Here is a 10,710-nt window from a genome sequence, read left to right as displayed (position 1 = left end):
AATTTTAGAGGCTATTTAACTTTATTTTAACTTTTGAGTTATCGACATCTCTTTTCTTCTCTAGTTTGTCATCCGTGTTTCATTTCTAAGAGCTTTTAGTACTCTAGCTTCTAGCGCAAAAGTTAAACTTGCCCGTTTTTCTATTTATCCGTCAAAGCGTACGTTTTTCAATATATCCGTCAAGCCGTACTTCCATATTTCTGTTATACTGTAGCTGTGAAGTGATTTAGCAATAATTTTTCGGACACAACCTTGAATACCAATTTATACAAATAATCAGTAGCGGATTTAGAAAAGTACTTTAGGAGGGTTTTTTCTGATTGTTTCGTTTCCTAAAAAGTCCTAATTTTATTTGGGAAGTGCTTGAAGTTTATGAGTACAGGCATAATATTTCGTTTCGTTTATATGTTTAGCAATAATCTTCCGGATACAACTTTAAAAATCATTTTATACTGAGAATCAGTGGCGGATTTAGAAAAGTATTTTGGGAAGGGTTTCTTACTAATGTTTAGTTTTTTTAAACATTCGTAATTTTTATTTGACGGGAGCTTAAAGTTTATGAGTAAAGGCATAAATAATAGATATTTCGTTTGTTGCAGACATTCCGTAACTTTGGGGAACGGGCTTCAGTCCGAAAGACCGCCCCCCTAACCTTCGCAAAACCGTCACTGCTGGTAATTAGTAATAAAAACAATAAAAAAGGAAGTCGGCCAACTCACAGTACACGCACTATTTCTACATTCACAGATGGAATGAAGAAAAGCTTTGTCAGAATGGTCGAATGCTGGTTGAATCCCGGACTTCCCGATAGAAGCGCAAAAGCTAATCACTCAGTCATGTTTGTTGTGGAGTTGTATTTAGCTTAACTTAAATATATTCCGTAGTTTTTTTTTGGGGGGGGGGAGTTCCGTAATGATATGTTGAATCCCTCTTGTTAAAAATTCAGAAAACTTGAGGATTGGGTAAACTGTGATGGTGGTTCTATAAAACTTAACTGTAGAATTTCAAGAATATACAGAACCAAAAGCTCTAGATGTGCAGCCTTTAAGTGTATCATATAAATCTAAGTATTTCTCTTATGTTTTATTTTAATTTTATTTTGTTTCAAAAAGAGGGTATGGAATATTTTGAAGTAAAAATACTACATACTATTTTGCTAGTTATTTGTGTATTCTTTAAAAAGAAGTGTTTACTTTTAGGGTTGGCTGGTTTACACCAACTTTTTTTTTAATAACTGGTTTAAACCACAAAAATAAAAAGAATGAAAAATGCGAAACGTGTGAACTTCATGGTAACGCTTCCAGATATCAAACCACCTGCAATAGTTTTATTTCCCTTTCACCTTTTAATCAAGGTGTCCCATGTTCAATTCTCGGTCGAACCACAACCCTTCTTTTATGCGTAACCCAAGTAGCGGTTCGGATGTCAGTTTAAGCGAAAGTCTTCTCCTTGATAACCTCGGTATTTCGTAAGGATGTTAAGCCTAAATATACGAAACAAACCAAATTGTATATTTCTGCATGCCTAAATGCGTGTTGTTTTAAAAAGAAGCCAATATTGCTTAAATATATTGATAGAAATTGGCAAAATTTATCGATTGCCTACGTAGCTTCCAACATTAGCTTGGATTGGACTTTCAATGATATCTACGTACCAGTACTAAATTTGTAATTTAATATCTCAGTTTTAGCGTACTGATTATGGTACGTTGACCTTTAAATTTTACATGCAAAGCAATAACAGGATTTTCCCGTTATTGTCTTACATTTCAAGTAATGACGGGATTTTCCCAATGGCTAGGGCGGGAGATTCTCAACTTAAGAAATTTACTGACCGCACTTCTTTAAGCTTATAGGAGTTCTTCCGGCATAACCCCGCTGTTGCAAAATAACATCAAGGCGAAACAAACTTATTTCTGTGAATATGTAATATAAATACATAAAGCAAAAAATCTAAGTCAAAAAAGCCTGGTTTAAACCAAAAAAGCCTGGTTTAAACATCCCCCAAAAAACGGGTTTTTGGCATTTTCAAAAACAACCACGGTTCTTGCCAACTTTGCTTACTTTTGTATATAGGAGGTTAAAAAATTCTTATTATATACATTTGTTAATCCTGTGGAATTCATAATGTAAATATGTTGAAGAAAAATTGTTTGAAATATTTTTTCGAAATTCATAGTTTATTTTCGATGTTTTATATTATTATCAGCATCAACCACTAATTAAATGATTTTTTGTGTTATAGAGAAGCGATACAAAGTCTGTTTTATCAATTTAAAGCAGTATTTTGAAAAAAGCCCAAAATTTCCCAAGCAAAAAGCAAAGCAGAAAAAACCGAGTTTTTTTCCAAAAAAGCCGGTTTTTTTCCGAGCCCTTGCATCTCTAATTAGTAGTATTTGAGGGAGAGGGAAAAATTTAGGGGAGTGTGCCCGCCACTTAGATATTATAATTATTATTATTTTGGAATTTATGTTGTGTTATAAGTCTTGTACAGTTTTGTGTAATTGACCTTATCGCAAGTGCAATAAAAAAATAAAATGTAGGAAACATGAAAGCACTGGGGCCTAAAGTATAAACATTTGCTTAATATTTATTAGAATAATGGTTTGAATGCAGAATAGAAGATAAAATATTTAGTTAGACTGGAAGTAAATTCAAGTTTTATATTATAGAAATATAAGTAAAGAAAAATCAAATGAAATATATTTCAAGACCCTATTTAAAATCTAGGTATGAAGAAGATTTGTTTTTTAGGAAAGCTGGTTTTTGTTTCCCTATATTAATTTATTGAAAATATTGAATTCCTTTTGTGCTACTTCGCACTTTATATTGCACGGTAATGCAAGTTAGGGTAAAGGAGAGACAATAATTAAGGATGTGGAAGGAAACGGAAGAATTCCGAAAAAAATCATGAACATAATATAGTTTATTATAAGGTTACTTAGCCAAAGAACGGAACTATGGACCAAATGTACTAGAGGAAATTGATTTAGTAACTGAATATTCCGACTTTTTAGTTTAGGATTTGTGTAGCAAAAGTGAAATAAAAACGCTATGATAACTGAATATTGCCTTGCTAGTATCATAAATACACTGTTTCCTAGGAAAAATTGTTGCTTAATTTTTCTGGTATTTATTATGGAATTTTCATATAGATGATATAAAAAGGTTAGATGATACGAATATGTCCATACAAACGTCATAAGGACGTAACCTGTTTGATATTTTGAACATATAGGGAGAGAGACATAAATTTTTTTGTTGGGAGGGATACAAAGTAATTCTGTTAGAAAAAGTTTGAGATTGGTAATTTTTTAAGACCTTGTCGTCAGTTATATGTAGGTTACTTTTAAAAGTAAGGTAAAAATTGCAGAGAAAATTAGTTTGTTTATGAATGAAGGAAGGAAATTTTACTTTTGTTGGAACTATAGCTAAATTACATTATAGACATGATTTTAGGAGCTTAGCTAGTCGGAGTTTTTTACTGGGGGGAACAAATAAATAAATAATAGCATCTTCTTTAGAAGAGAACAAATAAAAAATAATTAGACTCATTATTTGTATTGAAAAACCAAGTTTTAAGAACTAATATTTAAATATTGAAATAACTTTGACAGATCAAATTATAGGCGCTAAGCGAATAATTATGAGAGTTATATTTGAGAAATAAGACTGATAATTTAACTGAGTATTGAATGTACAATAGCTATTTATTTTGAGAATAAAACCGTGAATTGGTATTGATAGTTATATAACTGAATGCCTGAATTGTTGAGAAAAATAAAAAATAAGGTCATAATTATTTTGATATATTTTTAACAGCACGCTTGCTTAAATATAACCTTTGAAATTTTGTAGTATTACATGATATTTATGATTGTTATTTTTGTTTGTTGCAGGGTGGCACAGCCCAGAGAAATTGAAGTGATTGACTTAACGGAAGATGATAATGATGTAATTATATTAGACGAAGAAGAGGAGGATGAGATAATAGTTGTTGAAGAGGAGGAGGAGGGAGAGGATCTGATTCAATTAGCTGCCGAAGAGGAGGAGGATGAGATAATAGTTGTTGAAGAGGAAGAGGAGGCGGAGGGAATGATATATCAAAATGTACAACACGAAGTGCAACAAAATATGCAAATATGGATGGATGAGCGTTATTGTGATAGTGTAGTTAATTTACGCAATTTTTTACATTCAAACTTTGAAGTTAATATTTCTAACTTTGCAGTGGACTGCGCACTAGTAAAAATGATTGATGAAATAACAAGTAAATATTTTGAATATCAACATGAAAATATGGACGTGGTGTAAATAAAATGAAAAAATAAAAAGTGTAAAAAAGAAGGAAAATGTAAATATATCAAATAAAAATAAAAAGAAAAAAGAAAATTAGTATAGGTAATATAATTTGGGTGTTTTATTAAATACACAGTTTTTTTCCTTTTAAGTTCAATGTGTTTACTTTAGGTAATTTGCACTGTGACAAATCAAGTTTTAAGGTTGGTTGGTTGGAAAGCTTTATAGCGATCACATTTTTTATGGTGTTGTTTTTCAGTGTTACCTTTCGGTCCTAGAAAGATTCAACGAACAAATGCAGTGGAGTAAGGTATTGTATATTTACTGAATGACTTTAGAAATCTATTTATTTATTTATTTATTTTTTATGAAAGACCCAGCGAAAGTTATTAGTTTCACAGGAATTTAAGAATGTCTGCATGCTGAAATTACAGGAAAAAAGTCTATAGAAACCTTATAAGAAGAATAATGCTGAAAATAAAATTTTGTAAATAATTCCCAATTGCTGGTTCAAAATGCTTTTTAAACTTAGAAAAACGCTGATTAAATTAGAGAATGTAGGAATAAAAGACAAATTTTAGGTAATGCGAGGTGGAATTGAATTAACCATTCCAGCTATTTAAATATTCATTATTATTATTATTATTATTATTATTATTATTATTATTATTATTATTATTATTATTTAAGTATTCAGCCATTTGTCAGACCTGGAAAATAATTTTTTTACGCTTTATGATTTTGACTCATCTGTTTTTAAATTTGTGTTTATCTTCTTCTTCCTATCCCTTGCTTTCCTTCCACCTTTTCCTTTTATACTAATATGAAGAAAAAAGACAATTTTTTCGTAAACTATATGCAATCAAAATAATATTATTAACAAAAAGAAAGATGAATAAAACCCACCTCTTTTCTCCTACCCGATTTTAAAATAATTTTGTTTGTCGTTATATAGATTTTATTTGTCTCCTTAAAAACAGTCTTGAAGCTTTATAACTTGCGTATTGCTAAAGTTTTTGAACACATAGGCCATTGGCACAGATATAGCACCTGAACAACTTCTTTTTAAGTACAATATTTACTTTGATAGTCAAAAATGATTATTTGATTTTCGTTCCATGAAAAATTTTGGGAAAAAATGTACGGGTGTTAGGCTTTAAATTCCTATTAGATAAGCAATGATTTCCATGGGGATTTTTGCATAGCTTTTTATGTTTTACAGTTTTAGGGATTATTTGCATATTCCCTCCAATGTTTTAATATGCTGTGCATCTTGTATTTTAATGGATTGATTTGAATCAAATCTTATAAAAAGAAACTCAATTGATATTTTTTACTCTTTGTTTTCTATACAAATTTTAAATGATTGGACATTACCAAGTATACTACCCAAGGGTACTGTATTATTAGATAAACATATATATTTAAAGCAAAAAACATGAACTGTAGAAGACTCCACTGAATACGTTATGTAGTTAAAAAGGGAAATACTTTGAAAGTTTTTCAATAGTAAAACTCATCACATAAACGAGAATGAGAGAACAATATTAAAATGAATGTCGCACAAATAAAAATACAAAGTAGAACCTGGATCCAGTTGGGTAAAAATAAAAGTCAATGAAAAGCTTTTGTAAACGAAATAATAATCCTCAGGTTTCTATAAGCAAAATGAATTTACCAATAACTGATTGCCAAAGGACATTGAGATTTCCTTGTCACGAATTTAAGAATGAAATACGGGAAGCGGAAATGGGTTGTAGTATTTCCTGGAGTTTCATGGAAGGAATTGTGTGTGAGTTAACAGAGAAAGAGAGGTAGAGAAATATATATACAGTTGTTTGGTAGGCGTAAAACATGGTTTAAAATGAGTGAATGAAAGCTATAAGAGTTGGAAAAATGGTTTAGCTACAATTTGAAACACCGAGAAGCGAATAGGGGATAACAAAGAAACAAGGTTGTGTAGCATTGCAAGGCTAGGCAGGAGAGAGCGAGAGCGAGAGAGAGAGAAGAAAAAAGGAAAAAGTTTGGTTTGGGCGCAAGGTAAAATATGAACGCAAAGGGAAGGCGGGCAAATTTTTGTTGGTACTTTGAAGGAAAGAGAGAGAGAGAGAGAGAGAGAGAGGTGCGAAGAGAGAGTGTATTTTTGTATTGGTGTGTGTGACAACGACCGCAAGGATGCGTAACTGCATTGGTGAGTGTTTGATTTTGTGTGTGTGTGAGAGAGAGAGGGAGATGTGGGGGTGATTAAGCTAGCATAAATGGCTAGGCTTGTTACCCACGCTTTGACCCGAGTTTAATGGGGAGTGAAAGTGGATGGGTTTTATGGCATTCCAATGGAAGAAGGAACAAAAGTAAGGGGAGAAAACTTGTTTTGGAGATCAAAACTCCACGAGTTTTCGTAAACTAAGAACGAGTTTTAAGATATATTTTTTAAAAAACGAAAAGAAAATGATTGAATTTGATTATTATTAACGAAAGGAATAATTTGTTTGTTGAGAACAGTGGCATATGCAGAATATGATTATGTGGGCGGCTTACTGAGAATAAGCTAAGATTGAAGAATATGTAAATGCTTTTAAGTGATTATTTTTTAGCTATTTAGCGTTAGTTTAAAGATATTTTTGCCATTTGAAAAGGGGGAAATTAGATTTTGAGTATGATATATGCCTATGTAATGCTACATTATACGGTTATGGCTACTACTGCAAAACACATGGAGATTATGCAAATTTAAAAAAAGTGGTTACTTACTTAACAAAGATTGTCTTCTTGCATGTTTTAAGGCACGTACGGGAACTGCATACGAAGAAATAAAATATGGCGGGAAAAAATAATAATAAAACTTGATTAGAAAACACGGGAAGCGACAAAATATTTTTGTCGGTAAACGTATGAGGCATCGCCGTTTCTAGAAATAACACTAGGCCCGTAACTTTTGAAGTTAAACGCACAAAAGCCTGTATAGTACTGACATTGGTTGCTATATACATGTCGCTAATGGGAAAAAAATAAGATTTTTCTGTATAATAAATTTAAATATTCATAACTCCTATACTATTCATCATCGAACAAAATGGACTACAAAAATGGATTTGTTAGGTCAAAAACTATATAGAATAACACCTCACATGACGAACTTGGACAATTTTTTCGGGGGGTATCAGGGGCGGTTCGGAAAATAACATATGGCACTACATTTTTTGCTTTTTACGCCAAACTATTGGTCATAGAAACAAAAGAAAGATATTTTCTTGAAGCTTACGACCTAAGGAATACTACTATACAAGTTAGAACATATTAACTTTAAAATAAAAATTTAATGATTATAACTCCTATACTATTTATGTTAGGGGAAAAGGGACCACAGAAATCGATTTATCAGGTCAAAAATTATATACAAAGATACCTTACACGATAAAATTAAACAATATTTTCGGGGGTAACATCGGCGCCGCCAAAATTTTTATATTATGGTGAGTCACAATGTATTTTTTGCCTTTTTAAGGCAAACAATTATTCGTAGAAATAAAAGAAAGATATTTTCTTGAAGCTTAGGACCTAACAAACACTACTGTACAGGTTAGAAAATTGTAACTTTAGAAAAAAAATATTAATTAATTTGCATAAACAATATGGCGTCGATTTTTTTCAAACTTTGGAAATATGCTTATTAAAGGATATATTTTTACATGAATAGGTAAAATGAATGATATTACTAAAATAAACACCATTTTCGCGCCTTTTTACCGCTACCGGTGCGCGCCGCGTCGTATTTGCGACGCGGGACGCGTAAAATATTGCCGCCCGGAAACCCAGGTATTGCCGGTTATAAAAACAAACAACACTCGGTAACTTGCTATGGTACATTTACACACACACGCACAGTCTTATACACACTAATGTTAATGTTGTGTGCACAGATGGCGTTGTTTGAAAAAACAAACATGGCGGTCACTATATTAGATTTTAATGTGTTTTCTTTGCATTAATGATATATAGTATATGTAATAAGGTTTATAATATTTGTATACGACATATAATATTAATTGGAATGTATAACTAAAATATTTACAATTAAGGTACTGAACGGTTTTTTAAAATATTTTATTACCTTATTATGAACACCCATAATTGGTAATTACAAGAATTTTACACGAAGATTTCCGAACTTTAACGAAGTTTCCCGAAGTTTTCCGAACATTGCCGAAATTAACCGAAGATAAACGTAAGAGTTTATTCACAATTCCTGTACACGTTTGGTAAATGTAACATGTAACTTACAAAGGTATACCTGAAAGTTTATTATTAGATGCATGTGTACTTTGCAATAACAGTAATTTTGTAACGAAATTATTGTTTTAAAATAATTACAGTAACAACACGAAGTATAACACTACTAGTTGTATAGGATGTGACGCAGTATGTTGCGCGAAATGTTTACTTTCAAAATTTAATCTCGTACGCAAAGGCATTTAGTTTTGTAATCTCGTACCCAAATGCATTTAGTTTTGTAATCTCGTACGCAGGTTTTTAAAAATATTTTAAATTAGTAACATTAGTATTACACAATGTGTAATAATTTATTCAAACAATTTGTAATTGTAGTATTAAAGTTTGTAACACTTCAAACAATTTTAGTTAGTTGGTATTTTTTTTTAACAGAACACTGATAGAGTGTGATCGTATTTAAATTTTGGAAGAACTTCGTTCTTAAAATAAAGTGTAATCATATTAAAATTGCTCTGCAAAATCGTTTATTTATTGGTTCGTTTGTTACACAAACTCATAATTTTTAATTTATCGCTTCCAAAGGAAGCTCAGAGGAATTACATTTCGAAAATATTAAAAATTGCTGTGAACCTACAAATAACTCGCTTCCAAAGTTGATAAAAAAACTACGTTTCGAAAATACTAAAACTGCAAACTGGTATTTTTTAATGGATCGCTTCCATAGAAATTTTAGTTGAATCGTTTGTCGTGCAAACTCATTGTTAAAATGAATTCCGAAAATATTAAAATTGACAATAAGTTAAAACATAAGAAAATTATTTTTTCTTAACATTTGTTTAGTTTAAACATTTTAAAAGTTCTTAGAAATCTGAGCAATCAATAATTGTCAACCTACAAATATTAATTCGTGTTATTTATAACACTCCTTGTTAATTTTTTATTCGATCACTTTTTATTTTTATTATTTCTTATAATTTTCAATAATACTCTTGCAACAATACAATTGCGATTATTTTTATTCCTTCGTTTTTTGTAAAAAACTGAGAAGAAATTTTATTTGTAAACTTGTAAATAAGTCAATTCCATAGCAATTCAATTAAATCGTTTGCTGTACAAACTCGTAATTTTTAATGGTTCGCTTCCATGTTTTCCTCGATTTAACTTCCAAAGAAAGCTCTGCTTATTTATTGGATCGTTTGTTACACAAACTCGTTGTTAAAATTTATTTGTGAACTTAGAAATAACTCCAAAAATATAAAAATTGTTGTAAACTTGTAAATAAACTGTTTCTTATACAAACTCAAAGAGAAACTACGTTAAATCACTTCCATAGAAATTTTAGTTGGATCGTTTGCCGTGCAAACTCCTTGTTAAAATTAATTCCGAAAATACTAAAAATTTTGAAGTTCTAAATAACTTGCGTCCTTAGGAATTTTAGTTAGATCATTTGCCTTGCCAATTCCTTGTTAAAACTCATTTTAAAAAATATTAAAATTTTTGTGGAACCTTTGCTTATTTTTCTCTTAGCAGAACACTCATAGACTGTAATCGTTTTTAATATTTATTTTTTGTTAACAAAACACACACAAACTGTAATTCATCAAATAATACATTTTTCGTCTTTTTCCTGAAACAACATACGTTAAAGTATAATCATATTTAAAACTGTAACTATTTTTAAAATTAGCTATTCTGTTTTTCACAGTTAATATTATATCGTTCCAATTTTTAATATTTATTTTTATATTCTCCTTTTTTATAAAAAGTTGTAAAAACACTTACACTTTTCATTTTTAATTTTATACGTGTTTGCATTTCTTATATTCTAATTTAAAGTATTTATATTCTTTTTCAGTATACTAAAATTGTATATGTATGTATGTGTCAACAATTAATGTTTGCAATTTTACACTTTTTATATTGCTTTTTCAGTATACACTAGTATATGTTTTATTAATCATATATGTAGCTATGTGTATGTTTTAAATATACTTTTTCTCAATATTTCTATTACTATATTATTTAGTTTAGTTTTTAAAGTAATTATTATAATTTACAGTATATTTTTATCTTTAGTTATTAGCGTTAAATCGTATGCATGCATACTCTTAATTTCAAATGGATCGTTTTCATACAAATTTTAGTTGAATTGTTTGCCGTGCAAACTTCTTGTTAAAATTAA

The sequence above is a fragment of the Thermobia domestica genome, chromosome 6 (assembly GCF_964235325.1).
Source record: "Thermobia domestica chromosome 6, izTheDome1.hap1.1, whole genome shotgun sequence".
Classification (NCBI taxonomy): Eukaryota; Metazoa; Arthropoda; class Insecta; order Zygentoma; family Lepismatidae; genus Thermobia; species Thermobia domestica.
Note: the sequence above shows the minus strand (reverse complement) of the source record.